This window comes from Corvus hawaiiensis, chromosome 14, assembly GCF_020740725.1.
Source record: "Corvus hawaiiensis isolate bCorHaw1 chromosome 14, bCorHaw1.pri.cur, whole genome shotgun sequence".
NCBI lineage: Eukaryota > Metazoa > Chordata > Aves > Passeriformes > Corvidae > Corvus > Corvus hawaiiensis.
In genome coordinates, this window is record NC_063226.1 from 22016281 (window position 1) to 22033468 (window position 17188).

The window sequence follows — 17188 nt, forward strand, 5'->3', positions numbered from 1 at the left end:
GTTCCCTGGACAAAGTGTTGATCAGCAGCTTCTCGGGCCTCATCCTCTGCTCGCTTGGAGGTTATCTTACTTGCTCACACTTGCTAACATTCTTGCTAAAAAGAGAGAAAACTCCATCCACACAGCAAAAAAGCATTTCTAACATTATATAATATCTACCTTTATACTTTGCGAGAAGCCAATATTATAATCTATGTTTATAACAAAGCCTTGAAGGATTTCTGGGACGGTGTCGACGTCCCTTTCCCCGGCCATGGAGCCCCGGGCGAGGGGCCCTGAGGGAGGCACCGGGTTTACCCAGCTCCTGCTCTGCCTCGCTCCCATTGTCTGCTCCGTGCTCCCTGCGGAGGAAGGAGCCTGAGCCCGGACTGTGAGGGACCCTCGGCACAGCCCGGACTGTGAGGGCTCCTCGGCACAGCCCGGACTGTGAGGGCTCCTCGGCACAGCCCGGACTGTGAGGGACCCTTGGCACAGCCCGGACTGTGAGGGACCCTTGGCACAGCCCGGACTGTGAGGGCTCCTCGGCACAGCCGGGACTGTGAGGGACCCTCGGCACAGCCGGGACTGTGAGGGACCCTCGGCACAGCCCGGACTGTGAGGGCTCCTCGGCACAGCCCGGACTGTGAGGGCTCCTCGGCACAGCCGGGACTGTGAGGGACCCTTGGCACAGCCCGGACTGTGAGGGACCCTCGGCATAGCCCGGACTGTGAGGGCTCCTCGGCACAGCCGGGACTGTGAGGGCTCCTCGGCACAGCCGGGACTGTGAGGGCTCCTCGGCACAGCCGGGACTGTGAGGGCTCCTCGGCACAGCCGGGACTGTGAGGGCTCCTCGGCACAGCCGGGACTGTGAGGGCTCCTCGGCACAGCCCGGACTGTGAGGGACCCTCGGCACAGCCGGGACTGTGAGGGACCCTCGGCACAGCCCGGACTGTGAGGGCTCCTCGGCACAGCCGGGACTGTGAGGGACCCTCGGCACAGCCCGGACTGTGAGGGCTCCTCGGCACAGCCCGGACTGTGAGGGACCCTCGGCACAGCCCGGACTGTGAGGGACCCTCGGCACAGCCCGGACTGTGAGGGACCCTCGGCACAGCCCGGACTGTGAGGGCTCCTCGGCACAGCCGGGACTGTGAGGGACCCTCGGCACAGCCCGGACTGTGAGGGACCCTCGGCACAGCCCGGACTGTGAGGGCTCCTCGGCACAGCCGGGACTGTGAGGGCTCCTCGGCACAGCCCGGACTGTGAGGGACCCTCGGCACAGCCGGGACTGTGAGGGACCCTTGGCACAGCCCGGACTGTGAGGGACCCTCGGCACAGCCGGGACTGTGAGGGCTCCTCGGCACAGCCCGGACTGTGAGGGCTCCTCGGCACAGCCCGGACTGTGAGGGACCCTCGGCACAGCCGGGACTGTGAGGGACCCTCGGCACAGCCCGGACTGTGAGGGACCCTCGGCACAGCCCGGACTGTGAGGGCTCCTCGGCACAGCCGGGACTGTGAGGGACCCTCGGCACAGCCCGGACTGTGAGGGCTCCTCGGCACAGCCGGGACTGTGAGGGACCCTCGGCACAGCCGGGACTGTGAGGGACCCTCGGCACAGCCCGGACTGTGAGGGACCCTCGGCACAGCCCGGACTGTGAGGGACTCTCGGCACAGCCCGGACTGTGAGGGCTCCTCGGCACAGCCCGGACTGTGAGGGATCCTCGGCACAGCCCGGACTGTGAGGGACCCTCGGCACAGCCCGGACTGTGAGGGCTCCTCGGCACAGCCCGGACTGTGAGGGACCCTTGGCACAGCCCGGACTGTGAGGGCTCCTCGGCACAGCCCGGACTGTGAGGGACCCTCGGCACAGCCCGGACTGTGAGGGACCCTTGGCACAGCCCGGACTGTGAGGGCTCCTCGGCACAGCCCGGCCGTGCGGCTGGAGAAATAAACATCTCTGAAACATCTAGCAAGAATCCGTCCATATGTATTTATTTTCCACGGGACTCCTTGTTTGGCGCATCGTGTTACAGTGTCCCCGCTGTAACAGGAAGGTGCCGGTGTCCCTGTGGGAATGGGAGCGCCCAGAAGTGTCTGCAGTGGCTTTGGTTGTGGCCTGGGACTGTAGCTCAGCACGTGGAAAGAGGAAATTCCCTTTTGGGGCAGATTTCCTGGATTCCTCTCCCCTCTGTGTGTGTCAAAGCAGCTGGGAGTGACCGGAGTGAGGAGCTGGGGCTGCATTAACAACCTTGGCTCCTGGACAGCCACTTTTGCTGCTGGCCTTGAAACGCTCCTGGTTCCGTGGCTGCTGCGGGAGGAATAAATTCAGCACCACAACAGAAATATAAATCTGGATTTTGCCCTGAGGTCAGCTCCTTCTGTGCACATCTACACAAATCCCTAGTGCCGGTGGCTGGAGAGCTGATGTGTCTCCTTTGCCACATCAAAAATCTCCTGGAAAAAGCTCGGATTAGAGGATGAACGTTCCGGAAATGTGGGATATGGTGCAGGTAGGACAGCCAGGTCTTGTTTTACGGCACTGGACTGCAAAGGTCAGGGCTGCTGGAGAAGATGAAATGTTCTTTGAGATGGCCCTGAGGAATCCAGGATAGATCCCTGCCAGCACCAGCCCTGTCATTTCTGGAGTTTCCTTTTATTCCCTGTTGTCCCTGGCCACGGCAGGGAGGGATTGGAGGAGCTTTAAGGTCCTTCCAAGCCAACCCATTCTGGGATTCTGTGACACCCAAACCCCCGCGTTCTCCCCTTTCCTATGCATCCATCTCTGCTCTCTCATCCCAAGCCAAAAGATCCTCATCCCTTCTGCCTCAGCTCTCATTCCCAGTGTCTCTTCCTCTGCCCTGCTGTCCCCATTCCTGCTGAGGCCAAACTGGATATCCCAAATTAACGAGCGCTTTCACAATACAGCAACTTTCTGATCATTTTCTCACCAGCTCTGTCGAGATAAAACTGGGACAATAAGTTAATCAAAAATTAATTTGTAATGTGAGCCTTAGAAAAACCAGGAATAAATTAACAACGTGTGCTCAGAGAAGAACCTGAGTTTGGTTAAGCAAAGTGGGTTAAACTAGGTAGAGAGGAAATGATCTTGTTGTGCACCAAAACATTCAATCAGGGAGCTGTTCAGCTGTTTCCGAGGAAGCCCCGAGGGGGGAAGGCACCAGAAATGGGCTGAACAACGAGAGAAAACCGAGATGGGATTGCTGCTCATTAATTTAGAATCCTCCACCCTCTCCACCGAGCCAGGCAAAGGTCCTGCAGGAAAAACAGCAGGTGAGTGGAGGTGGCACTGGAGATTCCAGCTAGGACTGCACCTCAATCCTGGAATTTCTGACCTCTGGGATATCTGCCGGAGCCTTCTCCGTGGGGCCCTTTGGAGCTGCAGCGTCGCGTGTGAGGTGCAGAGCCTTGGTTTGGAGTGAAGCTGGGCGGGCTCCAGGCGGCGGCGTTCGGGCGCTGCTGCTGTCAGGGCTCTGCGGGAGGAGCAGCTGGTGTGCTAAAACAAGGGATGGACTTTGGAACGCGGCAGGGTTAGGGACTGCGGGGCTGGAGGCAGGGATTCACACAAATGTCAGCCTTCCTGGCCCGCTGCTCTCCTCCCACTGCTCCCCCCGCTCTGTTTTCTGGAGCAAAGTGTAAACGTTTGCTGGGAGCTGTTTGGTGGCTCTGCTGTCAGTGGTCCTGCAGTAACTCCATGGCTTCTCTCTCTGATGTTCTTCCTAAATACAAATTGGGGGTCTCCAGTTGCCAGCTCCGAGCTCAGCGTGGGGCTGAGGGTCAGGCTGAGCTCCACTGGCAGAACTGGGGAGCAGGACTGGGTGAACTGGGCTCTGCCCCTCGTGTTTGGGCCAGGGGGGAGCCCTGAGAGCCCTGTGGGGCTGAATAAGGGCAAACCACGAGCATTGGAGGATGATCATTAATATGGGCAGTGCATGTTGGGCTGCAGGGAGCGGGGCTGGTAAATAGGAACTTGTGGGGCTTCATTATTTACCTCGAAACAAATGAGGTTTTAATCCATCTCTTTAGTTAAGGAAATTGTTATCTGAGAGTCCTTCTGTTGCATTCACTCGGAGTGTAAATGAAAAGTGATTCTTTTCTTTTAATCTCCGAATCTTGACACAAAAGCAAGAGCAAGGTTTGACTCCCCAAGGAGGAGCAGGAGATCTGACACTGCAGCAAGGCCTGGAAATCAATGACTGATGCTGTAGGGTTTTTAATGAATCTCCCATTTAATAACGGGCCATCAGCGGCCAAAGAGCTTCTCCAGGCAGGGCAATACAGGCTGATGAGGAGTGGGAAGAGCCAAGGAGGAATGTTTTGCCCAGTACCCAGCACTGGTTGTCTTGCTGAATCTGTGGGGTTAAAAGTTTGTCTTCCTCATCATCTCTGATGAAACCTTCCAGGGCCTAAAGGGGCTCCAGGAGAGCTGCAGAGGGACTGGGGACAAGGCATGGAGGGACAGGACACAGGGAATGGCTTCCCAGTGCCAGAGGGCAGGGCTGGATGGGAGATTGGGAAGGAATTGTTCCCTGGGAGGGTGGGCAGGCCCTGGCACAGGGTGCCCAGAGCAGCTGGGGCTGCCCCTGGATCCCTGGCAGTGCCCAAGGCCAGGCTGGACATTGGGGCTTGGAGCAGCCTGGGACAGTGGGAGGTGTCCCTGCCATGGCAGGGGTGGCACTGGATGGGCTTTAAGGTCCCTTCCGACCCAAACCATTCCATGATTCCATGATAAGATACCCTGGAAGCATCCCCAGCTTCACCCTCACATCCACGATGGTGACATCGCTGCAACAACTTTTACTGGAATGGGATGGGAACTGGGGGAGCTCTGCTCCCCTACCTGTCACAAACACCTCAGCCATTCCCTTCTAGACACTCCCTTCTCCCTTGGAGCAATGGGGACGTTTCCTCTCCCTATTCCTTTGGAACAGGGATCCAGGGAGTCGATCCTGACTGCTGCAGCAGCCTTGGGGCTGTCCCACACCCTGAGACAGGAACTGCGGCTGGAGGGAAAGGAAATAAAGAGGGATGAGGGTTGGAAGGTCCCTTGTGCCTGTGCTGCCTTGGGGTGATCTGTGGGCACAAATATCCAAGGAAAGAGCTGTTCTTGGGAAGGGCTGGCACCTGAGCCGTGCCCTTCCAGGGGGGCTCACAAAGAACCCCCACACGGATTTGGAAGCGATCAGGAAAGGCTCTGATGGAGTCAGGCTCTGCCAGCAGCATTCCAGCACAAGTTCTTCCCAATATTTCCCCTGTTTTGCCTCCTTTCCAGGCACGAAGTGGAATTAGTGTGGAGTTTTCCCCCTGGGGAAGAGGCAGGGGCTGGGGGCTGCCGGTGGATGTTGGGAACGGTGAAGGAACACGCTGGGATCCCACTGCTGCTGCCCCCGGCGCCGCTGGCAGGGCTGGAGCTGTGCTGATGCCTGAGGAGGCCTCCTAGACACAGAAACTGGACAGGAGTAAGGGAATAAGGCAGGGATTTATTTGAAAGGCCTTCAAAGGTACCCCTGGGCAGCCAGAGGCCACTGCCCAGATGGGCCCCAAGGTGGACGGCAGGGCACGAGTTCTTCACACTTTTATAGGTTGGGTTCATTTGCACAGCAGGGTTCATTCTCCAATTAAAGCTTCAGTTAATGATGTAATTCCCCTCAGCTTGCCCCCCTTTAGAGGCTTTTGGTTTATACTTTTTGGGCCTAGGACGGTCTAGGTGTCCTTGCAGAGCAGGTCTGGAGAGGCTTTGTTGTGTCTGCCTGGCACGAGAGAGCAGAAGTGAACAGGCTCCAAGGAATTTCAGAGTTACACACCAGGCAGTGCAGGATTTGAAAAATATAAAAGTTAAAACCTAAGGCATCAGTGCCCAATGTGAAAAACGAGGTTCACTCTTTGTAAAATTTGAAGGAAAGTTTAAGAAAAGGGACAATCAGGAGACAGCAGCACAAAGGGCGCTACGGCCGGGTGCTTCACAGAGAGCCTAAGGCGCACCTGTACAGCCAAAAGATCGGCTTTAAAAGTACATTGCTTATTTTTATTCATCACCATCATGCATCATTCATTAATTCTTTGGAGTTGCTGAGTATCATCTTATCAGTCTTATCTTTTTCCTTGGCTCCATTCCGTCTGCTTTCGGGTTCTTTTCTTCGGATAAGATTTTCCAGGAATGTGAAGACCCCCCCCCCCCCATCCTTCCCAAACTGAGCACCCAAACTGCAGACATTCTACAGCATTACATTACCGAACCCAGGCAAAGCTTTTCTCCCATTAAGGACCATGAAAAAACCAACATCACAATCCATTCCTAACAATGATGGAACGTGCAAAAAGCCAACATCACAATCCCGTTCAGAACAGAGCGATCAGCTGTGAGGCGGCCCGCCCGCGGAGGGATCAGCGGCTATGCGCATGCGCAGGCGGAGTGATCCGCCAGTGGGGACTATTTGTGATGTGGTCCTGCCCGCGGAGGGATCCTCCAGGAGGGACTATTTGTGATGCGTCCCCGCCCGCGCATGCGCACTGATCCGCGCACCCCCGGCCATCTGCGCACGCGCACTGATCCGCGCACGCGCAGCTGCCAAAACGAGCTTCACTCTAGAATTTGAAGGAAAGTTGAAGAAAAGGGACCGTTTAATCAAAGTTTAAGGAAATCAGGAGACAGCAGCGCAAAGGGCGCTACGGCCGGGTGCTTCGCACAGAGCCAAAGGCGCACCTGTACAGCCAAAAGATCGGCTTTAAAAGTACATCGCTTATTTTTATTCATCACCATCATGCATCATTCATTAATTCTTTGGAGTTGCTGAGCATCATCTTATCAGTCTTATCTTTTTCCTTGGCTCCATTCCGTCTGCTTTCGGGTTCTTTTCTTCTGACAAGATTTTCCAGGAATGTGAAGAGCCCCCGCATCCTTCCCAAACTGAGCACCCAAACTGCAGACATTCTACAGCATTACATTACAGAACCCAGGCAAAGCTTTTCTCACATTAAGGACCATGAAAAAACCAACATCACAATCCATTCCTCACAATGATGGAACATGTGAAAAGCCAATACCACAGTACATTCATAACAATACCTCCCTTCTCCTTTTTTTACAGATCATTTGGCTTGAGCAGTATCCCTTGTTGTTTTCTAGCCTTTATTATTTGCTCATTTTTTTCAAAAATTAATCTTGCTTCTTCAAAGGGGTCTTTGATATCATTTTGCTTCTTTAACACCACGATCTTTTGTGCCGTTCCAGATGTAGCCAATTTTGGTTCCACGGGCATTGGTACTATTTGCATGCCTTGGACCATAATAGACATTAATCGAATAAAACAGGGGATCAGGCAAGGGAGAAATATCAAGGCTGCAGTGGCACATAAAAGGAAGAAGCCTCGCTTCTTCCACCATTCTATTCCCAGTACATTATCCCACCAGCTAAGTTTTAGTGCGGATTCCCACTTTTGGACCGGTACATGGGCTATTTTTCTGATATTTTTGGCTAGATCTAGGATGGCATCCCCATGGTCATCTATCTTCAAACAACAATCTGATGTATTAAATTTTCTACAAACTCCTCCTTCTTCAGCCAATAGATAGTCTAAAGCCAACCTATTCTGGTACACCGCAGCTCTTGTTTGGCTCTGTTGGCTAGCTAGTAATTCCAATGCCTGACCAGTTGGGTTCGTTATTATTTCTACAGCTGCTTGGAGTCTTATAATCCAATTCAGCATGTAAATTGGGGTTCCATACCCCAACTCCCATCTTGTGCCCAGGTGGCTGGCCCGTATGTTTCAATTATGCACTCAGCAGGCCATTCCTCATCTCTCCATTTTTGAGATCCTCCAATCAATTCTCTTTTATTCCTTTTCAGATCCTCAGACACTGGTATTCCTAGTTGATCTCCATCTGGCTCGGGTAAAAGAAAGAATCCTGGGTGTATGATTCCCAGGGTACAACTCCCTTTCCACCAAGAGGGGAGCTTTGCCTATGCCCTTTTTCCACATATCCAAAATAGGCCATCTGATGCCTTCCAGTAATGAAATTTTTGTTGGTTTATATTTTCCCAAAATTCTGAAATGTCTGGGATCCCAAAATAAGGATTTTTGTTTGTATCATTGCATTGAAAGAGTTTGACCTTATTACTGTACTTACAATTCTTTTCCTTTGTTTTTTCCTGAGTCCAATACAGAGATGATTTCTCGGGGACCCACCATGTAAAAGTTCCATTACTGACCTTCTATCTCTTACAGGGAGAGTGTCGTTTCTGTGAACTACAATAGCAATATTTTATCAGTCTAGACATTTACATTTAACTCAGCCAGCATGTCCAGTAATGGGATGAATTCTTACTTCATTCTTTTTCCTCTGTTTCACTGAATTTTGGAGTCTCCAATTTTTCGCTCTTTGAGGTCAAAATTAACACAACCCTTTTTATCCCATTCTCTGCAGCATCCTCAGCCCCCCGATCTGCCAAAGTCCCTCCTCCCATCTCTGAGGCCTTCCCCCCCGCTGTCCCCCCCTATGTACCACAGCTCTCTCTTCAGGCACTTCCAATGCCTCTAAAACCTCCAAAACAAGTCCCCCATGCATCAGCCCCTTTCCCTCTGAACCAAGCAATCCCCTTTCTTCCCAGATTTTCCCAAAGGCGTGCACCCCTCCAAAAGCATAACTTGAATCAGTAGATGTATTTCCCTTCTTGTGTGCTAAATCTTCCAGTGTGCATAGTCCCCCCATCAACTAAAGCCTACCCTGACATTCTTTTTCCTTGGACACATCTGGAAGAACCGTCTCCAGATATTATTTCCTTCTGCAAGGGCTCGTTCCTCGAGATGGAACTTTGGCGTTTTGCTTCTCCTTTCAGAGGAGCAGCAGCAGCGGTCGCTGCCAGGGGAACGGTGCAGGCGAGGGAGGGAGGGGGGGTAGGAGGTGGGAATCCTCTCGGAGGCCGATTCCTCCAGGAGCGGGGGAGCAAAGGCGGAGGCTGCTGCCGGCACCGCCACGGGCACCAGCTCTTGGGGCCGGTACCAGAGGCTGGCGTGGAGCCTCTGCACGGGTCCGCAGCAGCCACGGCAACAGGAGGCCGAGCTGCCGGCGGGCCCAGCGCGGCCCGCGGGGCCGAAGCCGGGTTCAATGGAGCCGCGGCAGAGAACGCAGGGGGGCAGGGGCTGCTGGAACGGCCGCGGACAGCGGGAGCGGGGCCGGGGCGGGCCCCAAAAGCGGCGGGCTGGGCTGGTGTGGAGCGGAGAGCCGGGCTGGGGCCGGGCACAGGGACACCGAAAGCGGCGGGCTGGGAGCTGAGGAGCGGAGAGCCGGGCTAGGGACGGGCACAGGGACACCGAAAGCGGCGGGCTGGGCTGGTGTGGAGCGGAAAGCCGGGCTGGGGCCGGGCACAGAGACACCGAAAGCGGCGGGCTGGGAGCTGAGGAGCGGAGAGCCGGGCTAGGGACGGGCACAGGGACACCGAAAGCGGCGGGCTGGGAGCTGTGGAGCGGAGAGCCGGGCTGGGGCCGGGCACAGGGACACCGAAAGCGGCGGGCTGGGCTGGTGTGGAGCGGAGAGCCGGGCTGGGGCCGGGCACAGGGACACCGAAAGCGGCGGGCTGGGAGCTGTGGAGCGGAGAGCCGGGCTGGGGCCGGGCACAGGGACACCGAAAGCGGCGGGCTGGGAGCTGTGGAGCGGAGAGCCGGGCTGGGGACGGGCACAGGGACACCGAAAGCGGCGGGCTGGGCTACCGCTGGAGCCGCAGGGGCTGGAGGGGGCGGCGGGAACAGCGGGGCTACCGGCGGAGCCGCCGCCGCCGGGACAAGCGGTGGAGCCGCGGGCGGTGCCTGAGAGCCGGCACAGGCGGGACCTCGGGCTCCGGGAGCGGCGCTGCAGCTGCGAGCGGCGCCACAGGAGCCTGGACTTGGGGCGAGGCAGCCGGGAATGGAGGGGGCGATGCTGCCAGGGGCTCCCAGCCCTTCTCTTTCTTGTTTGCCCTTTGCTCCTTTCCTTGGGTCTCGGACAACTTTAAAATTCTTATCCCCTTAGACTCTGTTTCCCACCCAGCATGAAGCGTACTTGCTTTCTTCTGTATTAACGAGTTCTTTTGAATTTATAAATCCTTGTATTAGCGGTAATGGCGCCCGCCCGCGGAGGGATCCGCCAGAGGGACTATTTGTGATGCGATCCTGCGCGCGGAGGAGTCAGCGGTAATGCGCATGCGCAGGCGGAGTGATCCGCCAGTGGGGACTATTTGTGATGTGGCTCTGTCCGCGGAGGGATCAGCGGTGATGCGTCCCCACGCGGAGTGATCCGCCAGGAGGGACTATTTGTGATGCGTCCCCGCCCGCGCATGCGCACTGATCCGCGCACGCGCAGCTGCCAAACCGAGCTTCACTCTAGAATTTGAAGGAAAGTTGAAGAAAAGGGACCGTTTAATAGAAGTTTAAGGAAATCAGGAGACAGCAGCACAAAGGGCGCTACGGCCGGGTGCTTCGCACAGAGCCAAAGGCGCACCTGTACAGCCAAAAGATCGCCTTTAGCAGCGAGCTCCCGCAGCCAGCTCACAATCCCAGCCCGCCTTCCCGGGCAGGGTTTCTTTCGGACCAGGGCTGCATTTCCATCCCCCGCTCTGGGAGTCACCAGGTGCGTTAGGAGCGAGCCGATCCCGCTCCCTGAGACACAAGGGCTTGCTCGAGGAGACCGATCCTGTTCCTCTGTTCCAGCCACTCTGCTCTCCCCAAAACACCATTTCCTCGGAGCTCCTCTGAAACTGCATTTCCATGGACCCAGGGCTCCAGAAGCTGCAGAGCCGTGCAATGGGGGTTTTTTTGGGAAGGGACCTTAAGCTCTTGCAGTTCCACCTCTGTCATGAGAATTTCAGGGCTCTAAGACTCACAGAACGATTTGGGCTTGGAAGGACCTTAAAGCTCATCCAGTGCCAGCGCTGCCACGGGCAGGGACACCTCCCACTGTCCCGGGCTGCTCCCAGCCCCAGTGTCCAGCCTGGCCTGGAACATTCCAGGGGATCCAGGAGCAAATCCCCCCTCTCTGGGCAGACAGAATGAGCTAAACCTGGCTATTCCTGAGGGAGGGATGGCAGCACAGCCGGGTCCTGCATCCCTGATTCCCACTGGGACTCTCCATGTCCTTCCTGCTGTGGGATCCAGGAGCTGCAGTAGGATTTTTGTGTTTGGTGCTGCATTCCCAGCACGGCAGAACCTGTCACCCTCAGAAACATGGCCAGCGTGACAAGTTTTTGCTCCCTTTCTGCTTTGTTTTTGCTGTGTTTTGTTTCTCTCGACAGCTGTTTTAGAACTTCTGTGTTGCTGTTTAGACATCAAGCTTTGGGGCTGAGGTTTTTTTATTCCCAGGTGCTTGCTGGCAGTAAAAATACACTTCACATCTGCAGCGTGTGCACGTGGCTTGGGATGAATATTCTGGGGAAAAAAAAAATTCAGGAATCAGGGAAAGAAAGAGATGGAAAAGAGAAAGAGAAAGGGAATGTGAAGGGAAAGAAAGAGGTGGGAAAGAGAAAGGGAAAGGGAAGGAAAAATTAGACATAAAAATAAAATTAAACCCAAAAATAAAAACAGAAAAAGAGACAGAAAGAAAAATAGAAAGAAGAAAGAAAAATGAGAATAAAAAGAAAGAAAAAAGAGGGAAAGAAAAAAGTGAGGAAGAGGAAAAGGGAAGAGCAGGTGGTAAAAATTGATGCTTAAACGTTATAGAATCTCATTTAAATTAAATTAGAAGTTTCTGTTTGCTCTAGAGATGGAACCAAGGATAACAAATGGTGCCAGGTGACATGAGGGGAACAGGATTTTCTGAGTGATCCCAAATGAACTGGATCAAATAATGGAGCAGGGAGGCAGTTTAGGGGACCCTTGATACCCCCAGAAACTCCTCCAGGAGGAGGAAAAAATCCAGACTAAATCAGCCCTGGGATGTTCCGGGGCGTTCCTGCCTCAGCTCTGTCCCACTGCTCTGCTCTGGGCTGTGGGATTGGACACAACCAGCGCTGCAGCACCTGGGGACTCACGGAAAAAGGGGTTTTTTCACTAAAAACCAGTGAACCAGCAGTGAACGGCAAAAATGGACAATTTCCGTTCCTGTCTCCGGGAAAAGCAGCAGGGATCAGGCCGGGGAGGAGGTCGCTGGCTCCGGGAAGGGATTTTTCCAAGCCGGGAATGAGCGCGGGCAGCAGAAGGAAGAAGCTCTGCAGGAGCTGCCGCGCCGCCTCAGACACGGAGGGGCTGCGCTGCCCGAGCGGAAGCGGCGGGAGCAGCGGGAACACCGCGGGCACGGGGAGCACCGGGAGCGGCGGGAGCAGCGGGAACACCGCGGGCACGGGGAGCACCGGGAGCGGCGGGAGCAGCGGGAACACCGCGGGCACGGGGAGCAGCGGGAGCGGCGGGAGCAGCGGGAACACCGCGGGCACGGGGAGCAGCGGGAGCGGCGGGAGCAGCGGGAACACCGCGGGCACGGGGAGCAGCGGGAGCAGCGGGAACACCGCGGGCACGGGGAGCACCGGGAGCGGCGGGAGCAGCGGGAACACCGCGGGCACGGGGAGCAGCGGGAGCGGCGGGAGCAGCGGGAACACCGCGGGCACCGGGAGCATCGGGAGCGGCGGGAGCAGCGGGAACACCGCGGGCACGGGGAGCGGCAGGAGCAGCGGGAACACCGCGGGCACCGGGAGCGGCGGGAGCAGCGGGAACACCGCGGGCACGGGGAGCACCGGGAGCGGCGGGAGCAGCGGGAACACCGCGGGCACGGGGAGCACCGGGAGCAGCGGGAACAGCGCGGGCACGGGGAGCACCGGGAGCGGCGGGAGCAGCGGGAATACCGCGGGCACGGGGAGCACCGGGAGCGGCGGGAACAGCGCGGGCACGGGGAGCACCGGGAACACCGTGGGCACGGGGAGCACCGGGAGCAGCGGGAACACCGCGGGCACCGGGAGCGGCGGGAGCAGCGGGAATACCGCGGGCACGGGGAGCACCGGGAGCGGCGGGAACAGCGCGGGCACGGGGAGCACCGGGAACACCGTGGGCACGGGGAGCACCGGGAGCAGCGGGAACACCGCGGGCACCGGGAGCGGCGGGAGCAGCGGGAACAGCACGGGCACGGGGAGCACCGGGAGCGGCGGGAGCAGCGGGAACACCGCGGGCACGGGGAGCACCGGGAGCAGCGGGAGCAGCGGGAACAGCGCGGGCACGGGGAGCAGCTGGAGCGGCGGGAGCAGCGGGAACACCGCGGGCACGGGGAGCAGCTGGAGCGGCGGGAGCAGCGGGAACACGGGGAGCACCGGGAACACGGGGAGCACCGGGAGCGGCGGGAGCAGCGGGAACACCGCGGGCACCGGGAGCGGCGGGAGCAGCGGGAACACCGCGGGCACGGGGAGCAGCGGGAGCAGCGGGAACACCGCGGGCACGGGGAGCGGCAGGAGCAGCGGGAACACCGCGGGCACGGGGAGCGGCGGGAGCAGCGGGAACACCGCGGGCACGGGGAGCACCGGGAGCGGCGGGAGCAGCGGGAACACCGCGGGCACGGGGAGCACCGGGAGCGGCGGGAGCAGCGCTGCTCCGGGCGCGCAGTGCGCAGGCGCGGGGCCAGAAGCGACCAAGGGCAGGCGGCGGCGCGGCGGTGACGTCCCAGGGGCTGTGAGGGGGCCTCGGTCCGGGCAGAGGAGCCGCGGGAACCGGGAGCGCTTTTGGGGTCGGGACTTGGGCCGGGGGGGTCCCGGGGGCCACGCGGTGTCTTTGGTGGCCTTTAGGAGGGTCAAAGGAAAGAGTCTCCGGTTGTGGGTGAAAAATCTCCGTTGAGGGACACCCCGTGGAAGAGGCTGGCGCTGTGCTCGTGCCGGGTGAGTGTTCCAGGCTGGATCTGGTTGAGGGATGTGGGAGAGGCGGCTGCGATCCTGTCCGTGTCCTGGAGCTGGAGGCAGCAGGAGAAGGGCAGAAACCCTGTCCCACATCCTCTCCAAAGGAAGAGTTGGAGGTGGTCAAGAGAAGGAGCTGCTCCAGGCTGTGATTTATCCGTGGAGGAGCTTCCCCGCATCGCTGGAGCCGTGTTCTGCTGCTGGCCGACAGCTGCTGTCACACTCCCCCCACATGCCAGGATGGAGAGCAGGAATCTCCAGCCCTGCTCCTGAGTCGGGGTGAATATTGTGCTGAATGCACGCTGAGGGTTAAACCAGACACTCCCGGTTGGCGTGCAGAGCTCGACAAGCTCAATAGTAGCTCTGCGTGCAAGCTCCGCTTGTCCTGTGGAATCCTGACAGCTTTTCAAAAGGATTCTGTAGCCTTCAAAGCGGGAGATAAGACAGGAATGTTGTAGGAAACAAGGATGGTTAGGGCTGAGCAGAGCTGGGGAGACGGACAGCAAAGGCGTGCCCGGCTTTCCGAGCAGAGCTGGGAATAGAAGGGGAATCTCCGTCTGCAGCTGGAGGATCCCCCTGACAAGGCTCCCTCCTGTGCAGACACCTCTGATCATTCCCTGGTTTCCTCCTTTTTCCCTGCACACGCTGCTCGCTCATTTGGAATTACCGCAGACGAGACACGAAACGGCTGCAAAGGGGATTACAGAGACTGTGGAGCAGCAGAGGAGTTTCTGTCAGCCTGAGCTCCCTGCACAGCTCTGAGACATCCACATATTCCTAGGGAATCCCAACAGTCTTGGCGTCTGCTGAGCCCTGAGTACAACTTTTATCAGAGAGCAGCAAACCCCAGGCTGCTTTTTGTACACAAAATGTTTGGTCTTTGAGTGTTGGCAGCTCAGTTTGGGCCTTTTGCTCCTTGACAGTGATGATTCTGTAGGGTCACTGGTTTGTTTCAGTGCAGTGGCTGCAGTACTGAAGCCAATTAAACAGTACCTGGTGATGAAGCTATTTTTGTCTTGTGGGCTGAATTAGGAAAGTCTGGATATTTTTGGGAGTGAGCAAATCTTCCTGCCTGATTTCCTGTGCTGCTGCTAAAGATGGTGGGAAAGCCTTTATCTTTTTATCTCTGTGCAAACAGCCCTAAATCCCAAATCCACGGCAGTGTGTCAAGGGAAGCGTGGAGCTCCACCTCTCTTAGCTCTTTGTGGTCTGCCACAGTCATAAAAACAAAGAGTTTGGAGTGCTCAGTGCTCGTTCAGGGGTTGCATTTCACTCCTGGAGCGTGGGGTTATCTCTGCACAGCCCCCGAGCTGCACTTTTTACAGCTTTTGGGTTGTTAAGTGAAAATTTGGCCAAATAAAACTTCAAAATTGAACAACTTGAGTGTAGAGGATCTGTGAGCAGAGGGCTCTTGCTGAACAAGGACAGCTCAGAGCAGCTGCTGGCAGCAACTGAATGTTGTCATTGTGCAGCTCAGTTATAAACTGAGTTCCAAAACTGGAGACAAGTTGCTCTCCTACAAGAACATCAGGGAATTAGATGAATTTTATCAGAATATTCTGACTTTGTACCATTTTCTTCCAAAATCTGCTTTAAAAATAGAGGAGAGGTCCAGAAGGAAGGGGGGTGGGAGAGAAAAAACCATTTTATTCTCTTCCCCCTTCACAGCTAATTAGACTTTGCATTTTTTTTCTGTTTAATTGGGATATCTGAGAGTTCAGCAAGAGGAACAAAGAGGTGAAATGGCTCCAAATTCTCATGGACCTTGGCACAGTTTTAGGGGACACAAAGTCACTGTCACAGCTGCTCCTGGGATGTGTTTTGCATGAATATAAAATGAACATACCCAGAGTCAGACAAAAGTCTGCAGTTTGGGGTTCAGGCTCTGACGAGGAATGCTGATGTTTGAGATACAAAGAGAAAACATTTGTAAAAATCAAATACAAAAAGGAAGGGGGGCTGGGTGTTTTCCCCACATCTTTCCCAGTTTTTAAAGGAGAAATCTAAACCCATTTTTATGTCCATGTTGGCTTTAAAATCCTTAAGGAATGAGGGGAAAAAAAGCTTGAAAACCTGGAATCCTGTGGGACAAGCACTGCCATTCCCACCCATTAAATAGCTCAAGGTCTGCCAGGCTGGAATTCCCTTGGAGCTGAAACGTGCCGGATGCCAAGGGATGGAGGGGATACGTGAGGTGCCCGAGCTCTGGAAGGGGGTGACAAGACTCTGAGGGGGGACACGTGAGGTGACAAAGCTCTGAGAGCGGTGATGGGACTCAGGGGGGACACCCAGGGTGACAAAGCTCTGGAGGGACCCAGAGATGATGGCTCTAAGGGGACACAGGAGGCGATCGATGGCTCTGGGAGGGGACACCCGAGCTGGTGGCTCTGGCTCCGAGGAGCTCCCAGGATATCTGGCACCAGGAAACCCCAGCAGATCTCAGAGTCCCACAGGTTTGGGAGAGCTCCCAGGAATCCCTTCAGCAATGAGCTCCACACGTTTATAAATCTGTATCTTATATATGGATTCTATGTACGGATCTTCAGATTTTTGCTGCTGGAGTTGCAGCACAATCCAATTTGCCTTGAGCAAGTCAGGGCGGTTTAAAACACACCGTGGGACACAAGCGTGAATTTTCTTGCTTGCCTTAGAGAAGAAGCCGATTAACAGCATGGTAATTAGCTGGGGGCTCTGTGCTCCAATGTACTTGAGCGTTCAAACAGGTGGGAGGCTGCGTTTGCAGTGGCAAAGTGTTTCCTACGGCTTCAGGAGGCTCCTGGCGCCGAGAAATTGTACCACAGAGATGCAAAAAAAACAGGGCCCTGAGGAGTTCTGAGGGAGAATGTGCGGAAAAACTAGAAATGAAGGCGGGGAACCTATCCGGGAGGAAAAACGGAAGCTTCCCATACCGGGAGTCGAACCCGGGCCGCCTGGGTGAAAACCAGGAATCCTAACCGCTAGACCATATGGGAGGCGCTGAAAGCAGCACTGCCCGCGCACCTCAAAATGCTTCCGCCCCGCCCCGCTGATCCCCGCGGTGGCTCCGTCGGGCCCCGCTCCGCCGTCCCGCGGGAGCCACCGGGAAACACCGGGAGCCACCGGGAATACCCGGGACTCACCGGGACCCCGGCCATAAACGCCCCCGCCCTGCCAGAAAGGCCGTGCCCTCATCCAAGATGGCGGCCGGGGGCTTCAGCCGCCCCGCGCCCGCATCACGTGACGGCGGGGGACGCGCGCGGGCGCGCGCGGCGGGCGGGGCGCGCGCGCTCACGTGACCGGCGGCGGAGCGCTGGGTCCCGTGAGCGCGGGGGGCGGGACGGGGGCACCGCCACAGGCCCGGGACAGGCCCGCGCCGCCGCC

At 56.8% G+C, this 17188-nt stretch overlaps 1 non-coding gene across 1 annotated transcript; it reads right to left on the reverse strand.

Annotated features, from left to right (window-relative positions):
- Window positions 1-16728: 16728 nt before the first annotated feature.
- On the reverse strand, window positions 16729-16800 carry TRNAE-UUC. The gene has a single exon. It is a non-coding gene; the product is annotated as a tRNA-Glu (tRNA).
- Window positions 16801-17188: the final 388 nt, after the last annotated feature.